Source organism: Echinops telfairi, unplaced genomic scaffold (genome assembly GCF_000313985.2).
Source record: "Echinops telfairi isolate 266 unplaced genomic scaffold, ASM31398v2 ScPeMD7_23;HRSCAF=83, whole genome shotgun sequence".
NCBI lineage: Eukaryota > Metazoa > Chordata > Mammalia > Afrosoricida > Tenrecidae > Echinops > Echinops telfairi.
The window spans coordinates 15,068,546-15,079,333 of NW_022103920.1; the positions used below are offsets into that span (position 1 = coordinate 15,068,546).

Below are 10,788 nucleotides of genomic sequence, written 5' to 3' on the forward strand. Positions count from 1 at the left end.
CCCGCAGAGCGCTTCCCGTGGCCAAACGGAAATGCAGAATCCACCAGAACCGCTGGGCAGCCACGGTTCTGCTCGTGGGCCTGTGGGAAGCACCGGAAAATGCGGACCACGACAGTTGACAGTGGGGCCGGATAGGACGCCCCTTTCACCCACTAGCAGGCCATCACCAGGGCCTTTATGCACCCCTCACCCCCCCTGCCCATCGCCAAGGAGCCCCGGTGGTTTAGTGGTTAGGCTTTGGGCCGTGATCCCTAAGGGCTGCACCTTGGGAGAGAGATGGGGCTTTCCTTACTCCCAGAAAAAGTGCCACTCCCAGGGGGCAGTTCTATCCCACCCTGTCGGGTGGTCTGTGTTGGCAGCTACCTGAGGCAGTGCGTTTGTTGAGTTGATTTCATCCCCACTGCCCTGCGGCGTTTGGGGCCATTTCATTCCAACCCATACTCATTGAACCTCAAACCGGTGGTAGAGTTGGAAAGACAGACGACCAGACAAGGGCGGTGAAGTCTTGAGGACCAGGCAGTTGGGAGTCGGATATGAAACAAGGCTCCGGCGCTGGCAGGAACCGCCTGGTGCCGCCAAGGGGAGGCAGGGAGCTGGGAGGAGATGTGGAACATCGAGGGAGTAGCAAAATCCAGATAGTTCTGGTGTTGTGTGCCCAAGACCGGGTTCGGCCTTGAGGTGACTCTGGAGGGCAGAGTAGGACCCCCCCTATAGAATTTCCTAGGCCGTCATCCTCAGGGGAGCAAAATCACTCGTCATTCTCTAGGAGCTGTTGGATGGATTGGAACCACTGACCTGTTGGTTAGCAGCTGCACCCCCATGGCCCCCTCCCATAAAGCTGAGAGAACGTCGCACTGTGGTGCAGTGCTGACTCTGTCTTGTAAGAGTAGCTATGAGTCAGAATTGTAGGGCCACACGACCATCCTTACGGGGTCTTTCTCACAAGGTCTTTCTCCCTGGGAACAGCTGGTGGGTTCAAACCGCCGACCTTTTGCGTTAGCAGCTGAGCGCTTAATCATTGCATCTCAGGGTTGCTTTTGTTTCCTGCAGGATTTGACAAAGGCGTGTGTGAAGTTAGAAGGGCCTCTGTCCCTTGTAAAATCCTTAGCCTTTAGACAGGACCAAACCCAACCCAAATTCAGGGACATGAAGCTCGTTCCAACGGACAGCAGCCCGCTAGGACAGAAAAGTGCCCATTGGTTTTTCGGAGGGTCTCAGTCTTTACAGGAGCAGACAGCCTCATCTTTCTGGTGGATTCATGCAGGACTTGTAAACTGTTTCATGTCCCGGTGGCGGAGGCTGTTCAGGACAGTGCCATGATGAATTAGTAAGGGCTGCCATGGGAAGGGAGCCGGGTAGTCCGTGGGTTAGGAGCTGGGGCTGGTAACTGCAAGGTCAGCATTCCTAACCCCTAGCCACTCCGAGGGCGGGAGGTGAAGCTCTTTCATCCCATAAAGAGCTACAGCCTTGGAAACTCACAGGGGCATGTCTACCCTGTCCTATAGGGTCCCTAATTGGGAGCATTGGCTTGCCTGAAGTATGTTTGGTGTTTTGGCCTGTGGGAGAGGTGGAAGGGGGAAGTGGTAGAAGTCTCACCACTTACGCATCCATTCTTCCACGGACTTCCCTTATTCCGTGTCCAACTTTCACACACGGGAAGCGATTGAAAAAGACCCTGGCTTGGGTCAGGTGCACCTTAATCCTTAAAGGAACATCCTTGCTTTTCAGTACTCTAAAGAGGTGCCGCACGCCCACTTACCTAATGCAATGCAACTTTTGATCTCTGGAGTGCTGCGTCCATGCACATTGACTGTGGAGCCCACGCAAGACCGCATCCTTGGCACCGTTGGCTCTTGCGTGAGGTAGCTATGGGTCCCAATCAACTTGGCTGCCCCCAGTAGCAGCAACACATGCCTGAAGACTTGATTGGGCTGGAGAAACAAGAATGTGATTCATGGCTTAGGTTTCTGGCTTGGGATGCTCATTGGTTCTGGCCCCATTAATGAGCTCAGGAAAATGGGGGAAATACGGGGAGAGAGGAAGGTGTGTAGGGGGAGAGGAGCAGGGATGCCCTATGCAGTTCCAACTTTATGCTCTAGGGCAGAGGTGCCCAGCTTCTGGATTTGGTGAGACATGGCCACTAGCCGCTTCTGGAGAGCGCTTAGGAAATCCACATTGCCGAACCTGTTAGCTACGCATACGAATGTGTTTATCCTACCTGGTCATTTGCCCATGAGTTCGGCTGGATGTGGAATTCGTGGCTGGAAGTCGTGAGCATGTTGACAGCCTGGCTTCCTGGTGGCTTCTTTGCCATGACAGCCGCCAGGGTCAAAGAGAACATCCGCAGTGTTGTGGGGAGAAGCCCCAGCCGAGCTGCTCCTTTGGTTCTTTAAAAGAAAACACTCAGAAAGCCGGTAGACTCGTCTCTTCTTCCCCGGTGAGGTGACGCTGCACAAAGATAAGCCGTGCTGCGAGTCCATTCTCACTCATTGGCTGGGCAGCTGGTGGGCCCCGGAGCTCAGGTCTTTCCACTTGGGAACAATTTCACGGTTTCCTTTGTTGTTGATTTCCCCTCTCCTGTTTTCTCCACCTTCTCTATCTCCAGCTCACGATTCGGATGTTGTGCCCAGGTGCCGACCCTCCAGTGCCCTCAACTTTGAGCCCTCTGATTTCTACAACTCGAGCTTCTGACGCTTCTGAGGAATAGCTCTCAACTTTCAAAGTCTTCTACTGAGTTTTCAGTTCTTTCAGAGTTCGGTTTGATACTCCCGCCTCCTTTTTAAAAACTTGCCTTTTGAAATAGAGATTTACCAGAAGTCGCTAAAACAGTTTAGAGAGGTGCTATGGACTCTTTCCCCACCCCGATAAAGTTCTCTTGCATCACTCTCAGACTCAGAAACTCACTGCTACAGTCGATTCCAACTCATAGCGACCCAGTAAGGCAAGGTAGAACTGCATTCCCTTTGAGATTCCAAAACTCAGTTTTCACAGGAGTAGAAAGCTTCGTCTTTCTCCCTCGGTGGGTTTGAACTGCAGACCTGGAGGCTAGCAGCCCAAAGACTAACTCACTGCACCATTGCGGCTCCTTTATGTAACTATAGTACCAGATTAAACCAGGATGTTGGTATTTGGACAGGGTGTGTGTGTCATTGTCTGTGTAGTCTTCTGCTACGTTTTCATGTGTGTAGATGTGCATAGCCACCTGTACTACAATCAAGATACAGAGCTGTCTGAGCACTGCAAAGATCTCCCCGTTCTGGCCATACCCACAGTCCTGGGTCCCCAACCCGCCACCCACTAATGTGTCTCTAGCTCTTCAATTGCGTCACTTCAAGAATGTTGTATAAGTCATACCGTAGGCAGCCATCCGAGATGGGCCTTTTTCATTCAGTGTTATGCCGTTGGCGCTACATCCAATTACATGTATCAGTCAGTCATTCCTTCTGATGGCTGGGTCACAGTGTGCAGTGAGCCTCCACGACAGTTTCTTTCAGCGTGCACCTCATGAGGGCATTCTGGTTGTCCCCGTTCGGGCGCAGTTAGTAAGACTGTGCCTTTTGTGTGCAGGTGTTTGTGGAGCACTAGAATCGTCACTTCTCTGGAATAGGTGTCTAGGAGGACGGTGGCTACGTTGTGCGATGACGTGCGTGTTTAGCTTTTGAAACGATTTTATTTTCTGCCACACTCTTTTCCAGAATGGCTGGGCCATTTCACAGCCCGCCAGCAGTAGAGGAGGGATCCAGGTTTTGTATCTCCTTGGCAACATTTGGTGCTGTCACTGTTTTGTGTTTTAGCTGCTTTAATAGGTATGTAGTGATATTTCATCGCAGTCTTCATTTGTATTTCCCTAACGGGTAGTGGTACTAAACATCTTTCCACGTGCTCGTTTGCCATCTGTATATCCTCTGTGGTGAAATCTATCTTGTGCCTGTTTTCTAATTGGATTGTTCAGTGTTTTCACTGTTGGGGCTTCGAGAGCTCTTTCTATATCTTATACGTGAGTCCTTTGTCATGCATGTGGCTTTGCAGATACTTTCTCCAACTCTGTAGCTTGTCTCATCATTCTTTTAACAGTATCTTTTATAGCACCTTTAAAGTTTAATTTCCAAAAATATTTAATATTTTTGTAACATCTTTAGTGAGATACAATTTCTGTACCATAAACCCATTCAGTTGAGACACTCAGTTCAGTGACTTTAGTACATTTATGGGGCTGCAGCCATCATTACAGTCCTCTTTCGACCATTTACATCCCCCCCCCAAAAGAAATCCCATACTCCTTAGCTGTTACCTCCCAAGCCCACCCACCCACTACCGCAACTCAAAGGACAGGGTAGAGCTGCCCCTGTGAGTTTCCGAGACTAACAATCCATGAGAGAAGAAAGCCGCGTTTGTGTTTTTTCCCACAGAGCTGCCTGGTGGTTTTGAACTGCTGACCTTGTGGCTAGCAGCCCAACTCGTAACCATTATACCACCAGGACTCTGTACCTTCTCCCTAGCAACCGGGAATCCTCTCTCCATCTCTGCATTTGCTGGTTCTTATATTTCATACCATTGGGATCAGGCAATGTGAGTCTGGCTTCCTTGACTCAGAGTAACGTTGTCAGGGTTCATCTTTGTTGTGTTACGTGTTCGAACTTCATTTCTTGTTATTGCTCCATTGTATGGAGAGACTGCATACACTTCATTAGGCCTTTCACCAAGTGATGGACATTTGGCTTGGCTCCATTTGTTAGCGATCATGAATAATGCACCTGTGAATATCTGTGTCCAAGTCATGGTGTGGGTGTCTGTGTTTATTTCTCTGGTGATCATTTTTTTCAATGGTTTTGCTCCCTGAATAACAGATACCGCTTCCTCCAAATTGCTGAGTTTTCTTTCTCTCTCTCATTGATGATATCCTCAAATTTGTTTGAGTATTCAGTTGTTCATTTAAATTTTTGAGTTAAGATTTTCATGCATTGGGGGCTTCGTGATAGGGTGGTGTCACTGGACTGTGACCAAGGGGCTCAGTCCGTTCAACCCTTTCCTCTCAGGCTAGACATCGCCCCTAGGGGTGGCTCACCAGCAGAGTTGAACTCCTGGAGGTACCAGGGCTGGGAACTAGTCTCCGCATGAGGCATCGTTCATTGAGCATCCCTGTCTTCAGTAATGATACCCTGCCTTCCGCCGTGTCTGGAGACCGTCCAGTTCAGAAACCCTTTGCAGGGAATCTACTGAAGGTTTCTGCCTGGGCGGGGAAGAGTCACCAGCGCCCGGTTCTGTGGGGAGAAGGACTTAGAGGTCGTCTGCTTCCCAAACAGTCTTCACAGCCCTGATTTTAACCACTCTTTCCTCCCCGCACCCCCACCCCATTTCCAGGGGTCCTCAGGACTCTCCATTTCTCAGCCTTTGCAGATTTGTTCTTGCCTCTGGTCTTCCTCAACCCAAACCAAACTCACGGCCCTCGAGTTGATGCCAAGGCGTAGCAGCCCTGTAGGACAGGGTAGAACTGCCCCTGTGGGTTTCCGGGACTGTAACTCTCCATGAAGCCTCGTCTTTCTCCCGAGGAGGCTGGTGGGTTTGAACTGCTGACTTTGAGGTGAACAGCCCAGACTATACCACCAGGCCTCTTCTTGTCCTCCTAGGACACAGCTTTCTTGAACCCATCAAGCCATTTTCACTTGATGGTCTGCTTCCCAGCTGCCAGCAAATGGTTGCTGCTGCCACCCCCACTCTTTCGGCGGAGCTCGAGCCTCTCAAAGTAATATCCTTTTCCTGACGTATTGAGGTTTGGGAGGGAGTGAAATTATATGCCTTGTTCAATAGGCCATCTTCCCCCAGCAGACCATAATCCGTAATTATTTGGTTTGCGTGTTTGTGCTCTGGCATTTGTGCAAGCACATCCGATAGCGATGCCGGCTTCACCGTCCCACTGCCTGATAGTTGTTCCATAAATATGGGGTGAATGAGAAAATGAGCATCTGTCTGAAGCACAGAGAAGGCCAGGTGAGAGTTTCCCCTTTGGAAACCAGAGGCCTCTAACAGCCCCTCATGGCTACTGTCGAGTACCACAGAGACGATTCCAGCTCCTGGTGGCCCGGTGATAGAGTAGAACTGCCCCTGTCGGGTTCTCTAAACTGTCATCTTTACAGATCGCGCTCAGACGGCACCTCACTCAGACAAAACAAACTCACGCCCATTGAGTCCATGCGGCTCATCGTGACCTTATGGGACAGGGTGGAACTGCCTCTGTGAATTTCTGGGTCTGTAACTCTCTATGGGCGTAGGAAGCCCCATCTCTCTCCTGAGGTGCCGGCTGGGGTTTTAGACCGCAGGCCTTGCCGTTGGCAGCCCACAGCATGACCACGCCGCCACCAGAGCTCCTGTGGAGCCACCCTCGGCGTGGGTTCACACGGCACCCCTTGGGGTTAGTGAGCTTTTCACTCTGAACTGGTGGGCCACCAGGTAGCGTCCTGGGGGACTCAGTGCTTCAGTGGCTGTCAGAGGAGTGGCCTGCCTGTCCTTGGAGAGCCAGGAAGACAAAAACCCAGGGCATGGAAATAGACAAGAGTGAGGCTTTAGAAAGGGATATCAGATGGTACCAACTGATCCTGAAAGTTAAGGACTGAAAAGTGACCTTTACGTTTGCTACTTCAGGGGAGCTCTGAAACTCTTAGCTGCCAAAGACCTGCCCCTGCAGAATGGTGAGAACAGCAGCATCTTGCAAAAGGTTGAGGCGGATGTTGCCGATACCCCCCGCACCCCAAACCAAGACCTTAAATAGAAAGGATGGGAGGTACTCTAGGTATACAGTATATTGGCTTGTAATAAATCACCTCCAAATTCTGTGGCCCACCACCACAGGGGGTTTATTGTTATTCCTTGTAGAGCAAGGGGTTAGCTGGGCTGAGCTTGAAGGACCTCACTGGGGGGTTTCCACAGGCAGCAGTTGCTAAGGCTCGGGTTACCTTGTTGATTTCTTCATTTGCACGTCCGGCCACTGCTATCGTCTTGGCAGTCCACTCTGAAGGCTCACGGCCTTGAAACCCTGTGAACAGTTCGACTCCGCCCACAACTGATTGCAAAGAGTTGGGGTCAACTAGATGACAGCCACACTTGTGAGATCCACGGGCCACCCTGATGCATTACGAAAACCAAACGTGGATTCCAGCTCTTGGGGACCCTATAGGACGGAATAGTACTGCTCTATAGGGTTTCCAAGACTGTAAATCTATACGGACACCGGCGACCGCAGCCTTCTGCCTTGGATTGGCTGGTGGGTTTGAACCTGTGAGCTTCTGGTAAGCTGAGGCAATGTTTAACTCCTGGTGCCACCAGCTCCCTCTTACCTTGATGACCCCTGCGAAGATCCTGTTTCCACATAAGGTCACAGTTCCTGCAAGGACCTAGCCTCAGAAGTCAGTGTCACTTGCGGCATCCTCACAGGCTCACCCAGAGTTCCACGGGAGGCGTGCCAAGCTCACCGTGTACGTGGGATCGGAAATCATATTGTGGCCATCTTGAAAAATCCAACTCAGGCAGAGGAGAGGTTTCCATCTGATGGGGGTGGTCGAGTGGCTCCAGGTGCGGCTGCTAAGTGAAAGGTCTGAGGTTTGGACATCCGTGGGAAGAAGATGGGGCCCTCGGCTTCCGTGAGGATTTACAGCCTCAGAAATCCTGTGGGGAAGTTGTGCTCTGCCCTATCCGGGTTGGCAAAAAGGAGTATATTCTGAGAAGCCTCCTGGGAGCTAGGACTAGATAGTGTAGGGATATATTCTCTTTTGACTCTCTCTGGAGATTTAAGACATTTTTTAAAAAGATATTTTTTTGTTACTATCCAAGAGCCTGTACTCCTGGGACAAAGATGAACTGTGTCCACTTCCTGTGTCCTCCGGATGAACTTCTTCATTGCCTGCTTTCTCCTATCTTTCTCTTAAACATGTATCCAAAGCTGCACCTTCCTTCTGGGCCAGGGGCCTCCTCCTCTTCTGTTTTCCTTTCTTCTCTCCCTTCTGCCATCTTTCCCACCAAACTGAGCCACATCTCTGCTTTCTGGGAAACACAACAACAAATTGATCTCGTAGCAGTAAGCCCGAGGAAAGAAAAACACCTTCTGGCTCCTTTCCCGCCCCCAAAGCTGTTGTTTTTGCTTCAGCCCAGCTTTTAGCAAGGGTGCCAACAGTGCCCCTCCGTGCCAGAGCCACGGGCACGGTTCTGCCCTCTCTCACGGACTTGACGCTTGGCAGCGTTGGCCACTGCTGACCGCTCTCTTCTCCTTGAAACGCTCTTCTTTTACTTTCACGCCCGCCCCCTTTCTTACAGGCTCTCAATGTTGAGTCTCATGGTCAGGCTCCTCTTCTGCACTTGACTGTAATCACCTGCGGTGGGGGTGGGGGTGGGGAGGCTTCTCAGTCCGCCATGGTTTCACCTACTGCTGATATGCTGGCAACTCCAGAGCTTGGTTTTCCTCCCCAGACCGCTCTCCCGAGAGCTCCGGACCCAGAGAGCCACCTGGGCACTCCCGTTCTGGATAAGCCACCATTGAACAGGTCTTGGTCTCCATGGATGCTTCCTCCTGGGGGAATCGGTCCCACCACCTTCACGTGACCCCAGGGAGGTGGGAATCCTTCTGATTTCACAGCTGAAAGATCTCTTGAAATCGTTCCTTCGTCCTCACTCGTCGGCCGCTCCTTAGTCCTACAAGTCTCCATAACCTTAGCACGCTCCGCTCTTCTTCACGACAGTCCTGTTTTTCGGAAAGACCAAACAAAAGAAGCCCAGTTGCTGTCATTCTGACTCATAGCATCCCGTGGGACCCAGAAGAACAACCACATAGGGTTTCCAAGGCAGTGGCTTGACGAAAGCAGACTGCCACCTCTTTCTCCCGTGGGCCGCCTAGTAAGGTTTGAACCGCTGACCTTGCATTTAGCAGTCCCACGCTTAACTCACTGTGCCACCAAGGTCCGTCCATGGAAGGAAGGGGCAAAATCAGCCCTGTTGGAGAACGGTTGATCTAAAGGGTGTGAGCACAAGACCCTTTGTGATCACCCTGGGTCCCTCCTCCTCCTCAGGCCCAGTGTCATCTGGATGCTCCAGGCTGGCCAGTCACTTTCAGGCCTCTTGAACTGGCCAGACTCTCCGGGTCCTCCTTGCTCTGCCTGTACCGGGAGTCCCCTCTGCCAGGAACCCTGGAACTCCCACCCCCACACACGCAGCTTGACACTCTGGGTATGGGTTCTGTGCAGGCAGAACGTGGGGACGGGCAGGGTGTGGCAGTAAGGCTGTGTTGACTTGTGCATGTGGGGGTGCCAGGCATCGTGCCAACGTCACAGCAGGCTCCATCCTTAGGCAGGGCCACATCTCTTTGCCCCCTTGTCTGTCTTCCCTGCAGCCCTGGGTAGTGGAGCCTGGGTCTTGTCCCTCCATGTCCCCAACCCAGTGGCCCACTCCTAGCGGGCACTCTGGAACCATCCCCTGACTGGTGCTCAGTGTGTCTTTCTCTGTAGGATGAAGGAGCCGTCCTCCTTGAAACAGCTCTTTGGCCACCATTCCATCCTGTTGATGCAATTGAAAGAGAGCCAGGCGGTCAGTAGGTCAAGAACAGCATACACCACACCAAGCAAGAATTTCAAGGGGAAAAGTCCACCCATTCTATAAAATCTATAACTGTCCGTGGCTGGTGGGAACCAGAAAGTCAGGGCCAAGCCAGTGGACTGAAACGGAAACCGGGGAAAGAAACAAGGCTTTTTTCTTTCTTCTCAGACAGATGACTTTCTCATTAGTCCGGGTGAGGGACGAGTGGGCGGAAAGGCTGTGGGGGCCCAGCCTTCCCCACCCGCTCCCCTCCTCAGCCGGCTGCCCCCACACCTGGTCTCCAGGGACCCCCCTCACGGCTCAGCTATGCTGGCTTTAGGTGTGGACAAATCCCCTTGGCTCAGCAGAGACCAGCCTGGAATGTTTCAAAAGAAGCTTTGCTAGGAAACTGGTGGGAAAAACAAAGCAGCAGTAAAAAACAGGAAATCAGAATATAGAAATGGTAAGGATGTAGAATGGGAAGGAGGCAAACAAGAAGCAAAGTCCCATCCCCTAAGTCCAGTGGTTCTCAACCTTCCTAATGTCTCGACCCTTTAATACAGTTCCTCACATGGTGGTGACCCCCAACCATAAAATTATTTTCGTTGCCACTTCACTGTCATTTTGCTACTGTTATGAAACTGGCAACCCCTGTGAAAGGGTCATTAGACTCCCAAAGGGGTCGTGACCCACTGGTGGAGAACCAATGCTTAAGATGCTAACTCATGCCTGAGATTATTTGACTCAGTTTATCAGGCACCTGTTCTCCCTGTGTTATATTTTGTTTAGCTTAACTGTTTTGTTTTGTCCTTCTATGGCCGCCTTTCTGGGGAACCTGTCCAAAAGCCCCCCTTTCAAGCTCTGAATGGTTTCCCTGTCTCCTTGGAGAGTCTTCCACTTCTTTCAGGGGAGTTGGAGCTGAAGCTGGAGCTGTAGATAGTTTCCCTCTGAGACCTTGGTGACTGGAAGGGTGGGGAAAGGAGATTCTCAACTTTTCTGGGAGGATCGATCCACTCACTGGTTCCAGACGGACATCTGAGCCCCAGGCTGCGTCCCGGTCTGAGGGAAGTTGGATAACATGGGAGATGGTGGGAGTGTTTTGGGTGCACTACATCCTTTTCATGTGTGGAGGGTCCACTGTCGCTTTTTGGTGTGAAAAGAGTCGCTGGTTGTTCAGGGGCAACAGTTCTGTTTCTGTTTTTATGTCTTGTCTTGGCCAAATTAAAAACTGGG

General features: G+C 51.4%; 1 protein-coding gene across 3 annotated transcripts in view; it reads left to right on the plus strand.

Moving 5' to 3' along the window:
* The window catches only part of CEP41 (centrosomal protein 41), a 45,197-nt gene that overhangs the window by 375 nt on the left and 34,034 nt on the right, over positions 1-10,788 (plus strand). The window contains exon 1 of one of the 3 annotated variants that reach the window (XM_045288818.1): positions 8,482-8,531. The exons of the other annotated variants lie outside the window; for them this stretch is intronic. The gene's annotated coding sequence lies outside the window, so the exon portion shown is untranslated. Of the gene's footprint in view, positions 1-8,481; positions 8,532-10,788 lie in introns of those variants that run through there. 3 annotated transcript variants of the gene reach the window in all.